General features: G+C 47.5%; 1 protein-coding gene across 1 annotated transcript in view; it reads left to right on the forward strand.

Moving 5' to 3' along the window:
* Nucleotides 1-21,680, forward strand: part of sema5ba (sema domain, seven thrombospondin repeats (type 1 and type 1-like), transmembrane domain (TM) and short cytoplasmic domain, (semaphorin) 5Ba) — a 147,977-nt gene that overhangs the window by 22,464 nt on the left and 103,833 nt on the right. The gene's annotated exons all lie outside the window — the stretch shown is intronic.

Below are 21,680 nucleotides of genomic sequence, written 5' to 3' on the forward strand. Positions count from 1 at the left end.
TGCACTCCATATGAGAGGTGGATTAGCCGATAATTTGGAATCCGTTACATCATCTCAGAGGGACTTGGGCAGCAGACAGGCTTGAGCAGATCTGTGGAGTTTAATGTCAGTAAATGTAAAGAATTACACGCAGGAAGTGAAAATGTGAGGTTTGAATACACAATGGGGGGCAGAAAATAGAGGGATAGATAGATAGATAGATAGATAGATAGATAGATAGATAGAGTGAAAGGCACTATATAATGATAGATAGATAGATAGATAGATAGATAGATAGATAGAATTGAATTTTGAATAGATAGATAGATAGATAGATAGATAGATAGATAGATAGATAGATAGAATTGAATTTTGAATAGATAGATAGATAGATAGATAGATAGATAGATAGATAGATAGATAGATAGATAGATAGATAGAATTGAAAGGCACTATATAATAGATAGATAGATAGATAGATAGATAGATAGATAGATAGATAGATAGATAGATAGATATGAAAGGCACTATATAATGATAGATAGATAGATAGATAGATAGATAGATAGATAGATATGAAAGGCACTATATAATAGATAGATAGATAGATACTTTATTAATCCCAAGGGGAAATTCACATAGAGAGAGAGAGAGTCCACCTTATGAGAAGGACTTAGGAGTTGCAGTGGACTCCAGACCGTGTTCAGAAGCCATTAAGAAGGCTCACAGAATGTCAGGTTATATAGCGCCTTGATGTGTGGAGTACAAGTCACAGGAGGTTCTGCTCACCTTTATAACACACTGGTGAGGCCTCATCTGGAGTCCTGTGTACAGTTTGGGTCTCCATAAAGACATAGCAGCACTAGAGAAGGTCCAGAGAGGAGCGACTGGGCTGATTCAGGGACTACAGGGGATGAGTGATGAGGAAAGATTAAAAGAGCTGAGCCTTTAAAGGAGATGAAGAGGAAACCTAACTGACTGACGTGTTTAAAATGATGAAGGGCATCAGTCCAGTGGATCGAGACGGTGACTTTAAAATGAGTTCATCAAGAACACGGGGACACAGTTGGAAACTTGTGAAGGGTGAAGTTCACACAAACATCAGGAAGTTTTTCTTTACACAAACAGACACTTGGAATAAGCGAGCAAGTCGTGTGGTGGACAGTAAGACGTTAGGGACTTTCAAAACTCGACTTGATGTTATTTTGGAAGAAATAAGTGGAGAGGGCTGGTGGGCTTTGTGGGTCTGAATGGCCTGTCCTCGTCCAGATTGTTCTAATGCTCTGTGGGTGACCGAGCGTTTACCCGTATAGCACCCGGATTGAATGAATGAGATCAGCCGACTCCATCCAGTCTTTCAGAACTCATTTGTCCACAAACTGACCCTGACATGGTGACCCCCACCTTCTCTCAGTCTGTCCAGGTGTTCAGGAGGATTTGTGTCAGCATCACAAGTTAAGTTATCTGTCCAGGGTTTTCTTGCGCTGTTTTATATTTTATTGTGGTGTATTGTCTGTTATTCCATTTCAATGCTTAGTGTATTCTGTTCTTGTTTTTATTTAGTGTATTATGCTGATATTATTTGTGTCCATATTTGTGTCCTGTTGTTCTTTCTGAACTTCTGTGAAGCACTTTGAGCATAAGAAAGTCGCTATACACATAATCATTATTCCATTTCGTCATGTTGTGCGCCTGCTCCAAACCTCCACCTCCTCCTATTAACAGGCGGCACTTTAACTGTCGCTCGTTGTCTTAACGACATTTCTCGGCCAAAGTCGAGCACCACCGCTAAATAAAACACACAAAAGCAGCGCAAAACGTGCGTACGAATGTTAAATTAATAACTGAACTGTTCATTTGTTTGCACTTTTTAACTTTTACGCGCACGGACATCACGCTACTTACCCGCCACGACTTCAAGGGACAGGAGAGGCGGCAAAACCGCCGCGTAGGCGCAATGGCCGCTGCTAAGGGCGGTATATTTCACAGCACGCGCGCGACTCCCAAGAACCCCTCTGAGTCATAGAGTAGCCTGCGAAACGGGGCGGAGCTTCACGCTGGTGACGCGCCATTACATATCATTTTTATTGGCCAGTTTGGGAAGGCGCCGGATGTGTGTGACACGCGGACACTCGCTCTCCAGCGTGACTCTGCAGGTGTGTCACATCACAGTGTGGTTTGCTGTCGGGGGAGTAAAAGCGTAAAATATAAAATATACACACAAGTTAACGGGACAGCAGCTCTCGAGGTAAATTTGAAAATAAAGTCATTCATAGTTGAAGTCGCACAGCGTGGCCCTCAATTTTAAGACAGACGAGTTTGACGGGGCGCCAGTGCTTCGGCGATGTCAGTCCTTTGTACAGCTCGTGCTATTTGAGGTGTCACACCGAAGTGGCCTTGAAGCAGAAATGGCCCACCGGGAGTTAAGTTGTTTTATGCGGACAGGTAGACGTGGTGGTCGCAATAGACGCAAGCGAAACTATAAACTAAACAACTGAACACGGGACACACGAGCGGCTGGCACCACAGAGTTGTACCCGTCATGATAAAGGAGAGCCTTGAACGTCTGACGGCGTCATTTCCTAGGACATGGCAGATAAAACGGTGGTCCCGCTACCCCCTCCGGCATCACACGTGCCCTTCCTCTTTCTTCACTGGGATTCCGGACTCGGCGGGTCGCTGACCAAATCTTTACAACTTTCCTTTTTCATTGCCACTCTGCATGTGACCCTTCTGGCCCCCCTTGTGAGGGTCACACCATGAGGTGTCCAGTTTCACTAATAAATACACACTTGGTTAACTCACCTGAAGTATATAGTGTCTTTCACACGGCACATCACGCGATGCCTGCTTGTGTATCCTACAGAAATTTCTCTCTCTGGCCTGAAGTTAATCCCCAGCCCAACCGAGGTGACACGCTGGCTTAGTGACGGAACTGACACTATAAGTCTGTGTATTCCAGGTCCTTGTGTGTCCCATCCATCCATCCATCCATCCATTCATCCATCCATTCATCCATTTTCTTAACTCGCTTACCCGCAAGGCTATCTCTGCAAGAATCAGGCACAAGGCAGGAACAATCCCAGGGCTCAGAAGGTCTTCCTTGTTTGTTGGCATCCATCACGATAAGCCTGCTGGGATCAAATGATTTACATCTTACAATTTTTAATATTCAACTTTTAAAGAGGCCAGCAAAGGGCCTGGCACAAACTGGGGCACAGAGGTAACCCAGCATGGGCAGGATGCCATTCTGTCACATGGCACACACCCATAGCCTAGCACAAAACTTTGGAGTGTGGGAAACACAAGGCCACAAAGAGAACATGAGGTCTGCACACAGGGGGGCTTGAATCAGGGTCTATGCACCAGCAGGTTGACATCATTTGATGATTTAGGAAAAGAATAAAAATTTTAAAAATGCATCCGACCATGCCTTGCACTTCATGCCAGTGATGTGTGCCAGTTAAAATCCAAACACATTTACACTCATGTCGTCCAGTGTTTAGCCAGCTGTTTGAATTATTTATTGGGCTGAGTCCCACCTTCAATCTTCTGACTTGAACTCGGACCACTCAGCCAGCATATCTGAGGTCCAAGCTGACAGAACGTCACCCCAATTTGGGTGGTGCCTTTTGAACCCCAGATAGAGCAACACACAGTGCGGTGGCGCCCCCAGCAGGCCAAGGTGATGGGCTTTGATGGGGAATCCCCATGTCACCCGCTGCCAGTGTGAGTGGTGGTGAAGAAGCAGGGCAACCAATGACCTTACAAAGTCATGAGAGGCACTTTATAAAACCACATGAATGCTGACCCACTCCTTATGACTGGCAGGCTTGACTGAGACACGACATGCCATCCTACAGACATAATTATTCAGTACCTGTAGAGCACCATGGGAGTCTCAGTCTGACTGACTTGGTCCCCTCTTGTCACCCTGTGCGTATCCTAAGGGAGTTGCCTCCCCACCGGTGCTTATTGCGTAGAAATGTGCCAACAGTTTTACTGAACCTGTGAAGTACATTGGGGTGGTCTTCAGCAGTGAAAGGGGCTATATAAAACCTCGAGATTGCATTCTCAAGTCTTGCTGCTGACTGCATGCATGAAATGCAGTGAAATGCGCAATCTGTCAGTACAATACCTGTAAAGCACTTGGAGAAGGTGTTCAGCAGTAAAAGGCGCTATATGAAAATGCTGTCCTCACTGCTGTCACTGTATGTGACTTTGAGTGAATCACGTCACCTGTAAGTGTGGAGACAGGGAGTCCCAGCGTACTAAGCCTGTACATGAGTGCTGTTCGGTATGAAAAGGCGCTATGAAAATAATGCATGATTAGTGATTCAGACGTCCCCCACTCACTCTCAGTGTGACCCCGAGTGTGTCACTTCACCTGCGTCTGCACATAGTGGAGAGGTAGAAATGTTGTAAATGGCCTTGGAATGAGGTTTGGTATTACAAGGTGCTATAGAAGGCCACAGGTATGTGGACTTGGTGTCCCAAACTGACTCCTCATGACGTCGATACTGCCAAGCCCCTCTCTGTTGGTGTTCACTTCTCAAAGGCGCTATATACGTTCAGATGTTTATTGTTTTAACGCCCTCCGTGGACTGTTTGTGGGGTGGTGTCCATTATGCAGCTCCACACAGTGTTGTGCCGTCTTTTTGTCACCCACGGGGCTGTCAGGTGGACTTTGATGTTGGGGACGTCTTTTACCGTAACAATAAGAGTGGCCTACAGGGCCTGTCTCCTGTGGGTGTGGCTTAACAACACTGGAGCGATTAGGCTCCGCCCCTTCCAGTGTGCTCTCATTATAAAGCCTTCATTTTTGCAGGTCAGGTGACAACTCAGCGCCTATCACGTCAGAATTGCAAGCAAGGCTGGTGGTAACTTGAGACGAACCACCGTAGGGTCACCAGTCAATCTGACCTACGAGTGGAGTGAAAAAAAACACACATGGACACAGAGAGAACATGCAGACTCCCCCCTGAGTGAGTCCCTTCATCTGAGTGAGGAATTACAGAAGTGGCGTGATATGGAGGTCACTTTGGATCAAAGCATCAGCCCAATTCATTCAGAAGAGACTGACATTCACTCAACAATCTAAATGCTTCATGATGAGATCCATGGAGAGGCCCGTGAAACACCGAAGTCCACCCGTGCGTGGACGCTGCCCACCAGTTGGGTGCCCCTTGTTGGTCTTCATAGTCCTGCGGTCAGCATCTGTGCAGCATAAATCATCTTAATGGCTTGTAAAAGCAACCAGACGGCCCGCCACGTCTGCCGCTTGTTTTATTGCCAGAGCTTTTGTAGGAAATGAAAGTTTGGTTTGTATGAGCACACAAAAATCCCGGCGGTTTGTCAGAGTCCTAATTATCAGATTACTGTTACAGAAAACATGTGCGCCTTCTCACTGTGGTGAGCCCCTCGCTGCAAAGACCCTCTGTGTGCCATGTGGGAAAGCCTGAGAGCCCACAGAACAGAAGCCAGCGCCCACCGGTCACTCGTGGCTCACTACCTCACACATGAGTGTGGCCCGGACCCTCGAGATCTTCCGCCACATCATGGGAAGGCATTTAGGGGTCTCCTGTGTTTCTTGGCGCATTTGGAGGAGGACTGTCGCTGGCACCGCATGTGCCATGATCAGTGAGCCAGGCCATTAGGTGACCATGATGAGCGCGCAGGGGAGGGTGTGCACTCGTTTGTGAATTCATTCAGCTAATCATTCATTCATACATTTGTTGATTTGAACGATTTATTCATTCATTCAGTTAATCAGTTGTTCATTTGTTTGTTAATGTCAATCATTTGTTCATTCATTCATTTATCAGTTCATTTGTCAGTTTGTTCATTCAGTTATCAATTCAGGCAGTGCAGTCATGTGTCCATTTGCTAACTTGAATATTTCATTCATTCATGTGTTCATACTTCATTTGTTCATTCATTTGTTAATGTGTTTAATTTGTTCATTTATTCGTTCATTAATCTGTTCATTTGTTAGTGTATTCATTCATTCATGATTCATTCATGTGTTCATTTGTTAATTTAATTGATTGATTCATTCATTCATTCGTTGATATGTCCATTTGTCCATCCATCCATCCATCCATCCATCCATTCATTCATTCACGTGTTCATCATTCATTTGTTTATCCATCCATCCATTATCCAACCCGCTATGTCCTAACTGCAGGGTCACGGGGGTCTGCTGGAGCCAATCTCAGCCAACACAGGGCACAAGGCAGGAAACAAACCCCGGGCAGGGCGCCAGTCCATCGCAGTTCATTTGTTTATTCTTATGTTAATTGGATTCATTCATTCATTCATTCATTTTCCAGTACAAAGTCAGGAGCTGCAGGTGGAAGACTCGAACTGACCCTCACCAGGGTGCCATTTCTTCGCAGGCCTTCTTCACACACGCCAGGTGGTCTTTGGGCTTCGAGGCTTAATCTCAGGTGCAGCCTGCCTGTGGCTGACTGTGTTGTGTGTGCTTTACAAAGTGGCTTGTGCTGCTCTGTGGATTGATTGATTGATTGATTGATTGATTGATTGATTGATTGATTGACGTAACAAGGACAAGTTTGGAAGGAAAGAGGATCAGCGAGAAGATAAAAAACACAACACAAAGCACACGGACACGGAGAGCACACGTCACCTCCACACTGACTGAGAACTAAAACGCAGGGCCGCCGCACTCAGTTATTTAGTATGGGCAGTGGTGGCACAGTGGGCACAGTGTTGGAGGTCCTCCCTGCATGGTGTTTGCATGTTCTCTCTTTGTGTGTCCCCTCACAGACTGAAGACGTGCGGTTAGGTGGATTGGCGATGTGTGTGTGTGTGTGTGTGTGTGTGAGTGTCTGATGTCCTGCTCTGCACCTTGCCTGTTGATTTGGCTCCATCTTCCCTACAACGCTGCCCAGGATAAGCAGGTTAAGATAACATGAAAGTGGATGGACCTTTCTTGAATGACCACCACTGTGTACCCGGCATTTTATTTTAGGGAGCTGGAAGGGCGCATGACGTGAGGACTGGAAGCTGATGCCTTGACGGTTGACGGTAAGCCACAGAAGGCTGCTGGCTGAGTCCCCGCTCCTGGCAGGCAGGGTGACCCCCTGAGGGAGTGTCATTGTCACCTGCTAGTCACCTGCCGCTGCTGACCTTAGTGGAGTATTATAGGAGTGACTTTTGATTGAATCTGAAATTGATGTAATATCAGAAAGAGCCCCCCGGCAGAAGCAGGGACTCCTAGTGCCCCTTAGAGTGCCACCAGCCTCACCAGATCACACTGCCCAGTGCCCGTCTCCTGTTAGGATTCACAGCCTGATTTATATAGCGCCAGTCAGGACTCCCGATGTCCGTGCCCTTCTCTGATTGCCCTCTTCTCACTCAATCAGGTGGGTGCGGCGCTGGCCGCTGATTGCGTGTTGTGTCTGATTGCGCTGATTTCGTCCCTCGCGAGCCCCTCGTCAACCACCGTGTCCCATCAATCAGCCCCGCGGCCCGCCATTACCGTGCGCTCTTTGTCACCACCCGCCCGCTGCTCTGTTTGCACTGCAGACGTAATTGAATCAGACAATAATTTGGGACACTTGTCACCTCGTGTTTTCCTTTCTCTTTCTGTATAAACAGCCTCACCCCCGACTCGCCCCCACACTAAATTATAAACCCACTCTGTTCACATATGAGACGTGCGCCTTTGTTTTTTCCGTCTGTTTTCCTTTAATCCATGAGGAGAAGGCGGTGGTAAAAAAAAAAAAAAATGAAGCAAATCCCAACGACTTGAACAAGTTCGTGGGAAAGTGGCTTTTAACCTCGTGAGAAGGAGACGTCTCGATCTGCTGACACGCGGCGAGCCCCCCGGCGCTGCTGCACTCACGGCACATACAGCGCTCTTCACCGAGTTCACCTCCTCTTGTGGACGCTCTGAAGACCCCGAGAGGCGCACTGATGTCCCGCTTCCCTTTCACATTCTGTCACGTCTGCCATTAGTTTGTAGTCAGCCAATCAGCGAGCCCTGGCTAAACAAACATCCAATCCGGTGTCACGGACTCAGAGCCTCTCCAGGCAGCAGTGGGAGTGAGGCAGGAATCCATCAGTCCTTACTTTCTTAAACAGTCAGGCTTGTGGTGGGTCACCATGGGAACGTGTATCGGAATCGGCCTGGTGAATTGGGGGGGGCACAATTTAGTGTGGCAGTGACACAGGAGCAGGCATAGTGGTAAAGGCGTTGGACTTCAAACCCTGAGGCTGAGGGATCAAATCCCACTACTGACACCACTGTGTGACCCTGTGGAAGTCACTGCACCTGCCTGGGCCTCAAGGGGGACAAAAATTAAAAGTAACTAATTGGGCCTCGAAAGTTGAAAAAGACGTCAGCCAAATAAAAATAATAATAATTCATAAGAACGATACTAAATCAGTCATGTGCTGAATTAATGGCCAACCCAGTTACAGCGATGCCCACTTACAGCTGAGTGCCACAGGAAACCAACTGGATAATAATGTTCTCGAAATCGCCCAAGTAATAAATCTTTCATTACTGTTATTATTTCACGGGGTCTTCCATGTTTTCTGACTCTTGGAGGGTCCTTTAAGGTTTGTTTTGATTGGCACTGCCCTATGTGGCTAATTCTTATTCTTTTGGCCCACTCTGCCTTCCTTACACCGATGTCTCTCAGCCTTTTTTTACATTCAATGATGACCTTTGGTGAAAGAAGTTTTATTTCGGGGTCGCATTTGGTGACAAAGGCATCATTTGTGGGGGCCCCCTTGGTGAAACAAATGCCATTTTGGGGCCCCCTTGGTGAAAATAGCATCATTTGGGTGCCCACCTTGGTGAATTAAAGCATCACTTGGGGTCCCCCTGGGTGAAATGAGCTCACTTAGAAATGGGGAAACATATCAGCATAGCTGTGCCGATAGGTTAGGTGACTCACTTGCATCCCTCCTTGACCCACTCACGACGCACTGGTGGCAACACGAGTCATGAAAACACTGGCTTAGGAGACCCACCTCGATTCACCCTGACAGCAACCTGCGACCCACCGGTGGCGCGATCCACTGGTTAAGAATCAAGGCCTTAAACGGGCCTGGCGTGCGGCTGCCGAGACATGAGAGTGGCTTTGTGCGACCCACCCGGACCCACACAGCCTCAATTGCAATGACCCTTCTTGTACTTGGTGACCCACATCAGCCAAACAGCTGTTGCTAAATGGAGCCATAAGTCGGCTATCGCTTTATGGACAGGAGGTTCCAGTTAGTTAGTCATGGAGGGTCTTCTGCTAGTTTCTTATTTCACGTGTTGTAAGTCACCTTGTATAATAAGAGCAAGTGATCTTAGGCTTTGATGTCATCGATGTCCCCGCCATGACTCAGCCTTGAAATGTGCAGGCTTAGAAAGTTGATTGTGATGTCTATGGGTTCGCGCCACGCCAGTCTCTGTCCAGTCAATCCTCTGTTCCTCATGTTGGATTGGAATCATCAGCTAAGCCACCTTGTAATCACCATTTTGAGATGGCATGAAAGGTGCTGTTTGATACAGAAGACTAAAGCCTACACTGCAGCTCAACTCCGATGTTGACACCCACCTGATCTTGTTGATGAAGTGTGAACAGCAAATTGGGAATCAGAACTTTTTGATTGGATTTTGACCGTCGCCAAGCCGCTGTCATGTGACTTCCATGTGATCGCGTCAGTTGACATTATGTAGGGATGTCCACTGTTTTACTCCACTGTTTGTGTCCCCCCACCATACGTCTGCACTGGAAGCCATTGGATTAGAGTATGGACACAGCCTGCCTGTGGAGGGGGCCGTAGATTTGAACCCAATACCAGAGAGGTAGACTTAGGTGGGTCAAAGTCGGACGTCCACACAACGTAAAGGGCGCACACTGTCTTGGGCATCAACCGCAGAACTGGAAGTCTAAAACCGCTTTAAGGACCTCATGGAGCTGGATGGTAACTCTGAAAAACAACTCTGAGGTGGTCCGCAGTTTGGGGAGTCACCTTCAAACCAGTCTTCAGAAAGAGAGAACTTGTGATAGTAGAGTGACTCAATCATTAGGAAGAATGAGACTCAGGTTTGCTCCAGAGACAGAGGGTCTCCTATGGTGTGTGGCCTTTCGGGTGCTCGGGTAGGAGACCTCCTTGAAAGGGTGACTGGAGTGGCGGGGTGACATACATAAGGATGGGCCGTCAGTTATGCAGTTTGGATTTAAAGAGTTGGGTGCTACGCTGAGGGCGATCTCCTTAGGCTTGGGTGGATTTCTGGCAGATGACATGTAATGGGGACGTACGACTAGACCCCTAAGAGTCCCGGTCCTTTGATGGCACTCTGCTGGGTGGTGTCGTCCCTGGTAGCTCCACTGCCTGGCAGTTCGTTCACTTCATTCTGTGAAGGATTCTTTGAGTGAGAAGTTTGTTCTTTGGGCTTTGAAGAAGTTCCTAATATGTGGAAGAAACAGAAATCTTTAATGTCTAGTAGGGTCACCTGGCAGGACACTGAGATGTCACGGACACCTGAATGTACCCTAAGGTGCATTTAGTGCATCTGAGATCCAGTGGAAAAGGGGGTGGGACAGGGACTGATGTGGGCGGGGTCAGATGTCAGACCAATCCAGTCCAGTTTAGTGGTCATCCCCTTGCTGTTTGACATGGGATGGGTTGGGGGCTGATGTGGGAGGAGCCAGCAATCCTCGCGGTGCAATGAGAATGTAGCGAGCTTTGACGTTAGACGTTTATTTATTTGATCAAATTTGCTAATCCCGATGCCATAACATACCATCCCATTTAAAAGCCCACTTAATCATGAGCAGAGCTGCAGGGGCCAGAGCCTATCCCGGCCAGCATCGGGTGCAGGGTGAACACACACACACTAATTTAGGATCGCCAATCCACCTAACTGTACGTCTTTGGACCGTGAGAGGACATCGGAGCGCCTGGAGGAATCCCACAGAGACATGGGGAGAACATGCAAACTCCACGCGGGGTGGGCCTGGTATGTAAACCCTGGTCTCCTTCCTGCTGTTCTTCATGTATTCAGTGCTGTTGTAATGATTAGTTCTGTTTATTTATTGATCGCACACAAGGACGCTGCTGCCCCCTACTGTTCCAGAATGCAGCAGTGTCGTGTATTAGCAGAGCTGCGGCCCATGAGGTCGGTGCAGTTTTAGGATGGCGGTTCAGATTAGGGGTCAGTGTGTTCAGGGTTATAGTATCTAGTGCAGTATTTGTTCATATCTGTCTGTCTGTCTGTTACATATAGTGCCTTTGTGTGCATCAGTATATCTCTCCGTTATACTAATATAGCGCCTTACGCAGCCTATTAGTCCATCTGTCCTCTTTTAATTCTGTGCCTCACACTACCTGCCTTCCCAGGTGGGTCAGAAAGATGAATGGATGGCAGGCCGACTGACTGCAGGGCTTACTGCCTCGGCTTGATGATTTTGTTTTTTGTCATGCAGGGCACATTGAGGGTTCATGTCTGTGCCCACTAGTATCTGATTTATTTTGAGTGGACAAACACCACAGGATGCCAAAAACTCGGAGAGCTGCCGTGTGAACGACCGAACTGACAGCGCAGACCTCAAAGCCATCAAAACACATTTGCGGTGTCAACCTGAGGAGGAAATCCGTCGAATCCCAAAGCCTCGTGTTACACAGTCCAGCACAATTGGTGAAGAGTTAATATTCCCTCAGTCCATTCTCTCTTTTCCAGTATTTTTGTTAAAATTCCTGAAGAAAGGCGTCCTCATTAACCCTTTCTTATAAATTCCGTTTCTCCGGTGACTTTTCAGCTTTATTCGTGCGCATTTTCAATGGCAGCAGGAGTCTTAAGAGATGGAGATAAGCGTTTAATTGCCAGAAGTGGAGAATAGAAAGCCTTCAAAATGCTAAATTGGACCGCGGCGGTCCTCTAGTCATCGTATTTCATTCAGCTCAATAGCCGCGGACAGCTCTCTATAATTTATGGATATGAAGAATGCAGACTGAGCTGAAAGGAGAGGGTGGTCTGGGCATCTGTAATACCCCCCGAACCCCCCACCACCACTCACCCCCGGTCCATAAGGGATAAGGCAAGAGAGGCAAGATGGTGGAAGGCGCACCATGGAGGAATGAACCCGTGGCTAAAAGTGTTCCAAGAGAGCGCCTCCTGGAGGGGATTTCCTTTGGTGGCATCCAGTTTTTCCACCATCCTTTTCCACAGCAGCTTCCAGAATGTCCCAGCTTAGCCCTTTGATTCAGCAAACATTCAGGTCACACTGGCCTACTGGTAGAACATCTCCAGCATCCTGCTGCACACATTTAAAGACCTGGGTCTGCTCTGGCCCTCTTCTTGTAACAGCAGCACTAATTAGGGTGGACAAGTCCAGTTTGTTTGTGTGGACCCCCAAGTACTTGTAGCTTGTAGCTCTGCACCACCGTCATGCTCCCCCCAGATGGTGACTGGCTTCAGAAGTTCTTTGCCTTGCAGGAAGTCCACCCCCAGCTCTTTTTTCTCACTGATGTTGAGCTGCAGATGGTTCTCCCTGCACTGCAAGTGATGCCCTCCACAGCCCCCTGTACTCCAACTCATCAACATTATTAATGCTGCCTATGATGGAGGAGAAGATGGCAAGTGCTAGGATTGTGCTGGGAGTCCATTGTGTGGACAGTTAACAGGAAGGGAGACAAGATAGGACAGGACAGGAAAGAACAGGACAGGACAGGGCAGGTCAGGACAAGACAGGACAGGACAGGGCAGGTCAGGACAGGACGTGACAAGACAGGACAGGTCAGTTCCCCCCGAGGTGCTTCAGTATCTCACACCACCAGTCCCTGAGCCTCACAAACTGATCTCTGGTTGTCTGATGGTCAATGATCTGGGAAGTTTTGGGGTCATCAAGATGCAGATCCCTTAGTGTGTTCTCCAATCTGGTGTTGAGGGCCCTGGAAAAATCAAAGACCGTGATCCTGACTGTGGTGCCGGCTTTGTCCTAGTGGGAGTAGGCTCTTTGGAGCATGGAGATCAGAGTGTCCTCCACACCTTTATATTATACACTGTATATTAACCCCTGTGTAAATAACCGCCATCAAAACAACGCTGGCCTCCCCTTACAGGGTCTACGGCACACAGTTGTATTCACTTAAAGCTGCATCTCACTGAAGTAACAAATATTACAAGTCGTATTTAACAAACTATGAAAGGCGCTGTGGGTGTGGATCAGAGGTCAGCCCTATATCACCTTTACCAATAGGAGTGTTGTTTTCCTGCCAGTGTCCTCGGACAGCGGGCATAAGCGAGAGTGGTAAAGTGGTTAGTTTGCAGGGACCCGGCCTCAGGTCAGGTCTGGTCATGTCCCAAAGTACGTCATTCTCTAAAGCATTTTCAAAAATGCCCACTAGAGGGGGAAATTCCATCAAAAACCCTGGCTAGCTAGAAAGAGGGTTAAGTGGAATTTTTATAAAATGAAAGGGTTTATATCCCAGAGGCACAAAAGAAAGCTCTGTGGAGCGCAAACAACAAAATGGAGTTGGCAGGTGGCCCCACCTCTTGGGTTCCACCCACAAAATATATGAAAGGCATTGAAACATAAACATAATTAATAGTAAATAAACACCAATGAAATGAATACGTACAAAAGAATGAAAAATGACAACACAAAAAAGGCATTTGAAGCCCAGCAAGGGAAGGACCCCTGCCGGAGATACAACACGGGGTTGCATGCCCTCACATTGCCTGTGTGTATTTCTTTGCACAACATAAAGACGTGTGAGTGGGAGACTCCAACTTGGTCTGACAAATGAGGGTCCTGAAAGCCTGTGGCATCCTGCCTAGCGGTGGTTCCTGCTGTGTCAGCAGTACTGCCAGGGTAGGCTGTGGCTCATGATGGTTGGATGTATCCACGTTGTTTATTCCTGCACTTCACGTGGGTGTAAAGGAACGGCAAATGTTGACTATTTTGCTTCATTGTTTGTTCAAGTCTGGTGCCCACCTGACCCCAGTTTACTGTGACCATGGGGCACTGGCCAGTTGTCGTCATCATTCAGGTTGACAGTGACCATAGCTAAACCATGAGTGATAGGCTTTGAGGGCACACTTATTTCCTACCAGGGCAATTAAAGGGCACATGTGACTTTGAGATGTGTGGTGGAAACTGGCATTGCATGGACATGGGGAGAACACGCATTATTATTATTATTATTATTATTATTATTATTTTATATGACTGATGCCTTTATTCAAGATGAATACATCTGAGATACCATTGGTTCCACTTGTTTTGTTTTTCCAAATGGAGCTCAGGCAGGTGAAGTGACTACTCAGGGCCACCTTGTGGTGTCAGTAGTGGGATTTAAATCCACAACCTCAGGGTTTGAGGTCCAAAGCCTCCCCCACTACACCACATAATTCACACAAGCAGTGAACTCCTCCTTATCCTGAGCCTAGCCCAGCAACTGCAAAGTGGAATGCCAGTGTGCCACAGGGTGCATTCCCTCATGCCAGGCCAGTTTAAACACACTTGTTAGCTTTCCATGCACATCTTTAAAGTGTTCGAGGTAACTAGAATGAGACCTACAAGGGCGCGGGAGTCAGTCACTCTCAGGGTGGCACAGCTGTCCATCACAGGGCACATACAATCTCTCTGACCAGTGTCGAGTCACACGCCAGCCCACCTTTAGGGTACTGAAGAAACAGAGAAAGCCAGAAGGTGCAGGGAGAACATGCAGAGACGGGCCCATAAGTGGGACTGAAGTCCTTGAAGCCGTGAGTCAGCTGCGGTAACCAATGAGCCGCCCCAAATTACAAGACCTTTATTCGTGGTGTTAATGAGCACATCTTCCAAAGAGAGCCCAAGTGGGTTCATTGCAGTCCTGTGCCAGTCTGCTTTCTAACTGGCACGTGTGTTTTTGGCCAAGCAGGCCTTTACCTCTACTGCCTTATGAAACTTTAGTACCCAAGCAGGTGTGACAGAAGCTTGTGTCACCATCACCTCAGTGCACTTCTGGCATCAGATGAGAGAGGCACAGTGCTGGGCCATGACATGTACTAGGCTGCCAAGTGGTCACTCACACCTCGCCAGGGTTTCTGCACTTGGGACTCGATGCCGGGATTCGGTCCAAGGCATTCAGTAGAAGGCACTGCCATAAAAACACACAAATGTAACTTTTAATAAGATTAATTTACTGCAGGCTTTAATAAAGTCTCCTCGCGTGCGCTGGCCAGGTGCCAGTCAATGCCGTTTTGTCAGTTTGCCATGCGCATTATTAATTACAGCAGCTCTTTTCTCTCTGGCAGATCGAGTTTCTTTCCAATTCCCCTTGTACGTCGGCCCGCTTCTTAATTTAATCCCAGAATGCTGTAGTATCCTTTAGCACCCCCCTGTTCTCACACCTACAAGGGCCAGGCCTGCAGGGGGAGCTCTTGGGCTGAGGCCCCACCCACCTCTTGTCTAACCTTCTATTTCTGGCCCCTCCCTTATGAATCTCGACACACGTATGCGACAGGGACAGGTATAACCAAACCCACTCATCGGTGGCAGCCCTCCTGTTGGTGAACCCGTGGCTTCACTCTCCGTGCCATAAGCCTCGCCTGGCGGCATGCAGAAGAGCCACTGCTCTGATGATGAGGCAGACATGATGAAGAAGTCATTAATCAATGAAACAAGATGACATCCAGAGGAACACAAATAACAGACAGCAATACGGGAACAAAACACAATCACACGATCCAAAGACAACAACTGAGGCTGCCTGGCAATGCCCGGGACTTACTGGATCTTGGGTTCAATTCCTCTGTGTGTGACAGATGCATGTTCTCTCCATGTCCGTGTGACCCATGATTGACCGTCATGATGTCAGTCCAGACTGCATGTTACTATCTGGACGTTATTCTTGGTTTGTTTGTGACATGTCAAATGTTGTGCCTGTTTGTGTTGTACGAATGACATGCCATCAGTGTGTGACATTGTCTCCCGATGACTATTTAAGGATAGTACAAGTGTCATTCCTCGTCCAAATTTCTACATAAACACAAATGTTATTGGAAAGAGCAGTAAACAATTTAAAAGATTAGCATTAGGATTCGAGGTCTTTTGTCCGTTTGTTTTTTTGATTTAGTGATTTAGGTTGGTTGTTTCGGCTTTGTGGTGTGGAATAAACAGAGAAAACAGATAAAGGTTTGGGGGCATCCACTCCGTATGTCGTTGACAACAAAGAAAATGAACTTTGTGACTGAGTAGTCAAACTAGTGACTGATCAGGAGGTTGGAGTGCTCGGGGTTTATAAGTGCAGGATGGGAAGGGGCGTGTCACTGCGTTGGAAGTGGGCGGAGTCTTCCTTCCTTCTGGTGGTCTCTGGAAGTTTGATAAAAAGCATTAGTAGCGTTCATCAACCCTTGACTCTGTATCTTACCCCCAGCTAAACCCTTCGACTGCCTCTCATGCGCGTGCGGGTGCCAGTGGCTGCTCTGCTTTTCACCTTTGCTTTTGGTTTCATTTCCTGGCTCTTGGTTTGCCCTTTCTAATCACATTCAGTGTTGACTTAACGGCTCCCTTCCTTCTTACACTTTTTCTGTATCCAGTCCTCTCTATTAACGCCAGTGCTTTCATGCTTTCTGGCTCAAGGCTCTCGTCCTACTTTCAGGGTGTGGGAATGTCCAGAGTCCACTTCCAGCACTTGAGGTGCCAACAGATCACCCTGTCCCTCTCTTGCTTGCCCCCTAATCAAGTCTCTAGAGGAGACCCCCTGCCCCATTCCACATTGTGTTTACCCAGTGGTGCTCTGCAGAGAACAGAGTGGACAAGAGCTCCTAAGGCTTAGGTGAAAGAAAGCCGATGGCTGGGTGGCACCTACTTGTGACTCCTGCTCGCAGCGCCACGAAAACAGTCAGAATAACACTTGAGCCAACAGCAGGGTTCAAATGCTGCAAACAGAAGAGGTCTTTAATGAAGTTGCTCGATCGAAGGAAACCAATGCCCTCTCAAATGCTTTGCCATGCTTACTATTGCTTGGCATTAAGCTTACAGTGTCACGGAGGAACCTCGTGACTTCTATGTCAGTGACCATGAAGTAGCTTTGTGGACAGCTTAGTGTAACTTGTAGTTTTCACCTTAGTCTTCATGGCCCCTGAGCCATCTGACAGGTTCCACACAAAGCACAGGGCACTTTGACTAATCGCAACATGGCAGGCTTTTCCTTTGACTGTTCATAAAGCTTCAGTTTCTGCTTTGTGGTTACAGTGAGTGCTGAACATAAATTGCAGGAACATCTGATTGGAAGGTGGGGTCAAACGTCACTTAACTTACTGTTGCTTCCGCCTGAATTTAACCTGCTTTACCGAGAGACGCCATGTTAGGACAAAGTGCACAGAATCAGCTCCGCTTTTGGCACTCGAGTAAAGCACCAGCTCATGTCCTCTGGCCCACCATCATGCAACTGCTCTGCCATCAACATTGTCTGGCAACAGACACAAATGAGTGGGGCCAGAGAAAGAGGGGCCACAAAAGGATATTTGGGGGCGGAGCCTCAGCCCAATCCTGACAGTCTGGGGGAGTTCCACTGGCCTGCTGGTTGACTCCTGGGGCTTGTGGGAGTAAATCTGGAGGAAACCCATAAAATGTAGTGCCCCCTGGTGGCTCCTGTCCTCCCATTCTAGTCATGCCACCACTGTGGGGGTCTCTCACTCTCTCTCTCTCTCTCTCTCTCCCTGTGTTATGATTTAGGCTGAACTGTTAGGATTGTGTTAGGAGTTTGTTCCTCCTTCCTAATTTTATAGAATTTCCTTTAGCATTTTGGTTTTTTTTCCACTGGTTTTGGGTCCCTGAATGTAATTCTAGTTTTCATTTCATTTTTGGACCATTTCATCCACCATTGTGTAATTTTGCAGTTCCTGCCATTTTGGTTTCCCGTTGTTAGGGCTGGCGTGTCCTCGGAGGTTGTGGATCTTGATCGTGGCGCAGCAGTATGGAAGGTCCTCCTCTGTGTGTCATGGGTGAACACATGTTTTTTCATTTATTACTCACTTTAAGGGGTTTCCCCGTGGCTGAATTTTTTTTTTTTTGCCCTGAACTTTCATTTCCTGGCTATCTTAAAATATTCAAATAGTTCCTTTATTTATGTTTTACTTATTCATTTTACCACAGTGCCATCCTGTTGGTTTGTAGTCGGGTTGCTAAGATGTGAATATGGGCTGTCAGGGACCCCGCTGGAGGTTGCACCGCTAATGACAACATCATTTGCTTTTGAATTTAAAGCCCCTTCTTCAGGAAGTACGTTCATGCGACTTTTGAAAAGAAGATTCTGTCCTCCAGCTTTAAGTCTCTTTGGTTCTCATTCTTGTGTGTCTTTGGATTCTGTCTTCTGGATGGCGTGTTAGATTTAATTGTATCATCTCTCTCTTTGATTTGATCTCCCGTTTACAACTCTCGTCGTGTTCCGTCGTTCTGTTCACGATCCTCGCCTCCATTTTCTCTCTGCCGCGGTTTCACAACCCAAATCACTTCACGTTTTTGCCAATTTTTCTATCTCTGATTCCTGGTATTTTTGACCTTTGCTCTTGGAGGCAGAGCCGTCTTAACCCATGGGCACACTGGGCAGTTGTCACCGCGAGTATAGGGGCCCCGTGCTAATCTCTGTATGTTGTGACTTGCTGAGTGGTTGTGTAGGTAGGGGGTCCCAGTGCACTGCTTTGCCCCAGGGGGTCTATAATGCTGTTAAGACGGCCCTGCTTGGAGGGAAGCTCAATGTTGTTGTTGGCTTTCGTTCGTCTCCTGGCTCACGCTCAAACCTTCACCATTCAGATGTAACGCAGTGCGCCTCCATTTTGTTTTTTTGTACAGTTTTTCGTTTTTTGTACGTTTTGTAATTCGACCCCCAGCTCCTTTTCCTTTGTAATTAATCAAATGGGATCGTCAGGGCTGACCTAAGGGGTCCTGTTCAGACCCCCTGTGTGTCTCATTTCTGCACTGAGGCCTTAGCCACTGATTCTGATATTCGGTTCTTATTCTTGATGTTCTGTTTTTGATTTTTTTGGACTTTTTTAGGATTTCTTTTCTAGAATTTCAGATTTTGTGTTTGGCTATTTTTGGATTTCTTCTTCTAAAGGAACTTGACGTAGTTTGCCCGATTTTTTTTAATTCTTTGTAAATACAGTTTTAAGTGAGCAGGCCTCAAGAAACACCAAAGCCAGCATTTATCAAGCCTCGCAGAATTCCTCCCGGGAATTGAACTAAACTTCTGACTAGGATAAGAATGTGGAGTCATGAGGCGTCCTACACCCGCACTCAGTGAGGAGTCACGTTTGACAATGAATGACGTCACCATTGTGTGGCACCTCGTGTTTCGGCCAGCATTTCTCCCCTGGCTGGGGTTCAAAGTTGTGTGGTTTGTCCAACTTCGTATCATTTATTGGTATTCATGTTGTCACAAAAATCACTATGAGACATCAAGAAGGTTTGTGGCAGCCACCCGTATATTATGTCCTGCATGCAAATGGGTAGGATTTAGCACTCAGGATCTTTACAGATTGAAATCCACAACTGAACTGCCGGTATAGAGACAAGATGGCCGCATTAAAGGGAAATGACGTCACGTTAGGCGGGACCGGAAAGTGACATCATCAAAGGCACCGACACCGCAAGTGACATCATCAGAGGCGGGGCCGGAAAGTGACATCATCAGAGGCGAGGCCGGAAAGTGACGTCATCAGATGAGGGCAAAAACCGGAAGTGACTTCATCGGAGGTGCCGGAACCCTGTTAGATTTCCCGAGTATGGTCTGCAAGGGATCGAGAAAGACAGTTAACGCACTCCGCCGCCCCCTGGTCGGATGTGGAATTACTATTATTCAGGCCCTTTAGTTGTCTCCTACATCCACGTGTGTGACAATGTATATTGTGCTTTGTGTTTGCTTGATTAGGTGCCATGTGTTTTGTGGGTTGGTCCACAAGGGGCGGGGCCACCTGCCAATCACTCCCAGGAAGTGCCCTCCACCCTTCTGTAGTTCCTGCCAGTTCATTATTTGTGTCCTTTGTGCTTTTGCTGGGCTTTATTGCTTTACGTGATTTCTGCATTTTTGAACCTGTGCTCTGTTTTTGACTTTACCTTTAGATTCTGTTTCGGGGTCTTCGTTTGCCTGGAGCTTCGTGCATTGCAGAGCCTTTTATTTAATAAAGTTTCGAATGGGCCCTGTTTGTATCTAGTCGAGGATTTAATGGTGATTCCTCCCCCCTGCCCCCAGAGGGCAACCTTTGAAAATGCTTTGGGACTCCCGAGTCACGACCCCCACACTCAAGAGCGGCGTTTGGGGGTGGCAAGTGGTGCGACCCCCTGAGGCCCAGCGCCTAAGGGGACCCCGCTTTTGAGGTCTGCATGTCCTGTTTGAGTGGATTTGTACTGTAATAATTTGTAATACTGTAATGAGAAAATCCGGTGTATGTTAACCTTTTTTTTTATTAAGCTTATAAAGTCCACACATACCGGTAACAGCATTTGACGTAACTGGGCCCGTGTGGGGTTGGTCAGCCCCCCTAATAATATAATAATAAGATAATACTAATAACAAAGGGGATGTGATTGTGTTCAAATGAAAAGGTTATGCCACTCTTGTGAAGACCACTAGAGTCACGTGGGCCACCTCACAACGACATCACGGATAAAACTACCGAGCCCAGAGATGGACAGTCCAAGATGAGTACAAAGGCCGACATCAGGCACGTTTATTTAACAACAAACAATCCACCGTCAAGAACCACCATCCTGCGGTTATGGCCACAGGGGCGCCTATTAGAGCAGCAGTTACCGAGCTAACCACAGGTATAAGTGGCGTTCCCTCTGCCAGTGTGCCATAGTGTGCCACGCCAGTACTGAAACGAGCCACAGGTATTTGGTCACATTCACACTTGCACTGTCCTCGATGGTCTTCCAGAGTCACATGACGGGTCTGTCCCTCTCTGATCCCCACCATCTTTGTCCAGTACCCTGAGAGTCTCCACCTGCCTTCTTGAACCTTCCGGGCCTCATAAGCTAAAGAATGAATGCAAAGCTCAGCGCACCTCTGTGACATTTTCCTCGTCCAGCCCCGCCGGTCACCACCACCGTGCAGTTTTCATCCATGACGGCCTGCGTACTCATGCAGTGATACCCTTTATGTGTGCCCATCCACACTTGGGCTAATGGTCTTCTTGTGCGTGTGGATCTGCAGGAGTGCAGCTTGCTTTAATTTAGCATTACCTCATGTGGAGGGGTGTGGAGATGCATTCATCTGCAGATTACCTCATGCGTTGTGAGAGCCTTCAGAGTTTGGTTTCGACCCACCCAAATCATCTCCATTGCAAAGCTCCCTTTTCCCTGTGGCCAAAGAAATGTAACGTTACCAACACTTCATGTCAGCTGACAGCACGTGGCTCCTCCGTGTGGATGAAGCGATCACATAACGCACAAATAATATTCTCGTTCAGTGTCAGAGTTCACTGTTTGTCCAGCATTTCCAAAACATTCTGCCTTTCCCAGACTGTGTGTGCTGATCTCCGCTTGAACGCCATCTTCTGGCAGCTCCTAGCCAGTTTCAGGATGAGCTCTCCTAAATGCTACTGGACTCAGGAGGAGTTTCCTAAATTATGAAGACTGATAAAATGCTTTTAGTTCTCCTTCTATCACTCTGAGGATTTTGCGACACAATATGGGCACTGGGCCTTAGGAGGAGGTCTCACCTCAGGCAGCCCAACCCCA

Source organism: Polypterus senegalus, chromosome 6 (genome assembly GCF_016835505.1).
Source record: "Polypterus senegalus isolate Bchr_013 chromosome 6, ASM1683550v1, whole genome shotgun sequence".
Taxonomy (NCBI): domain Eukaryota; kingdom Metazoa; phylum Chordata; class Cladistia; order Polypteriformes; family Polypteridae; genus Polypterus; species Polypterus senegalus.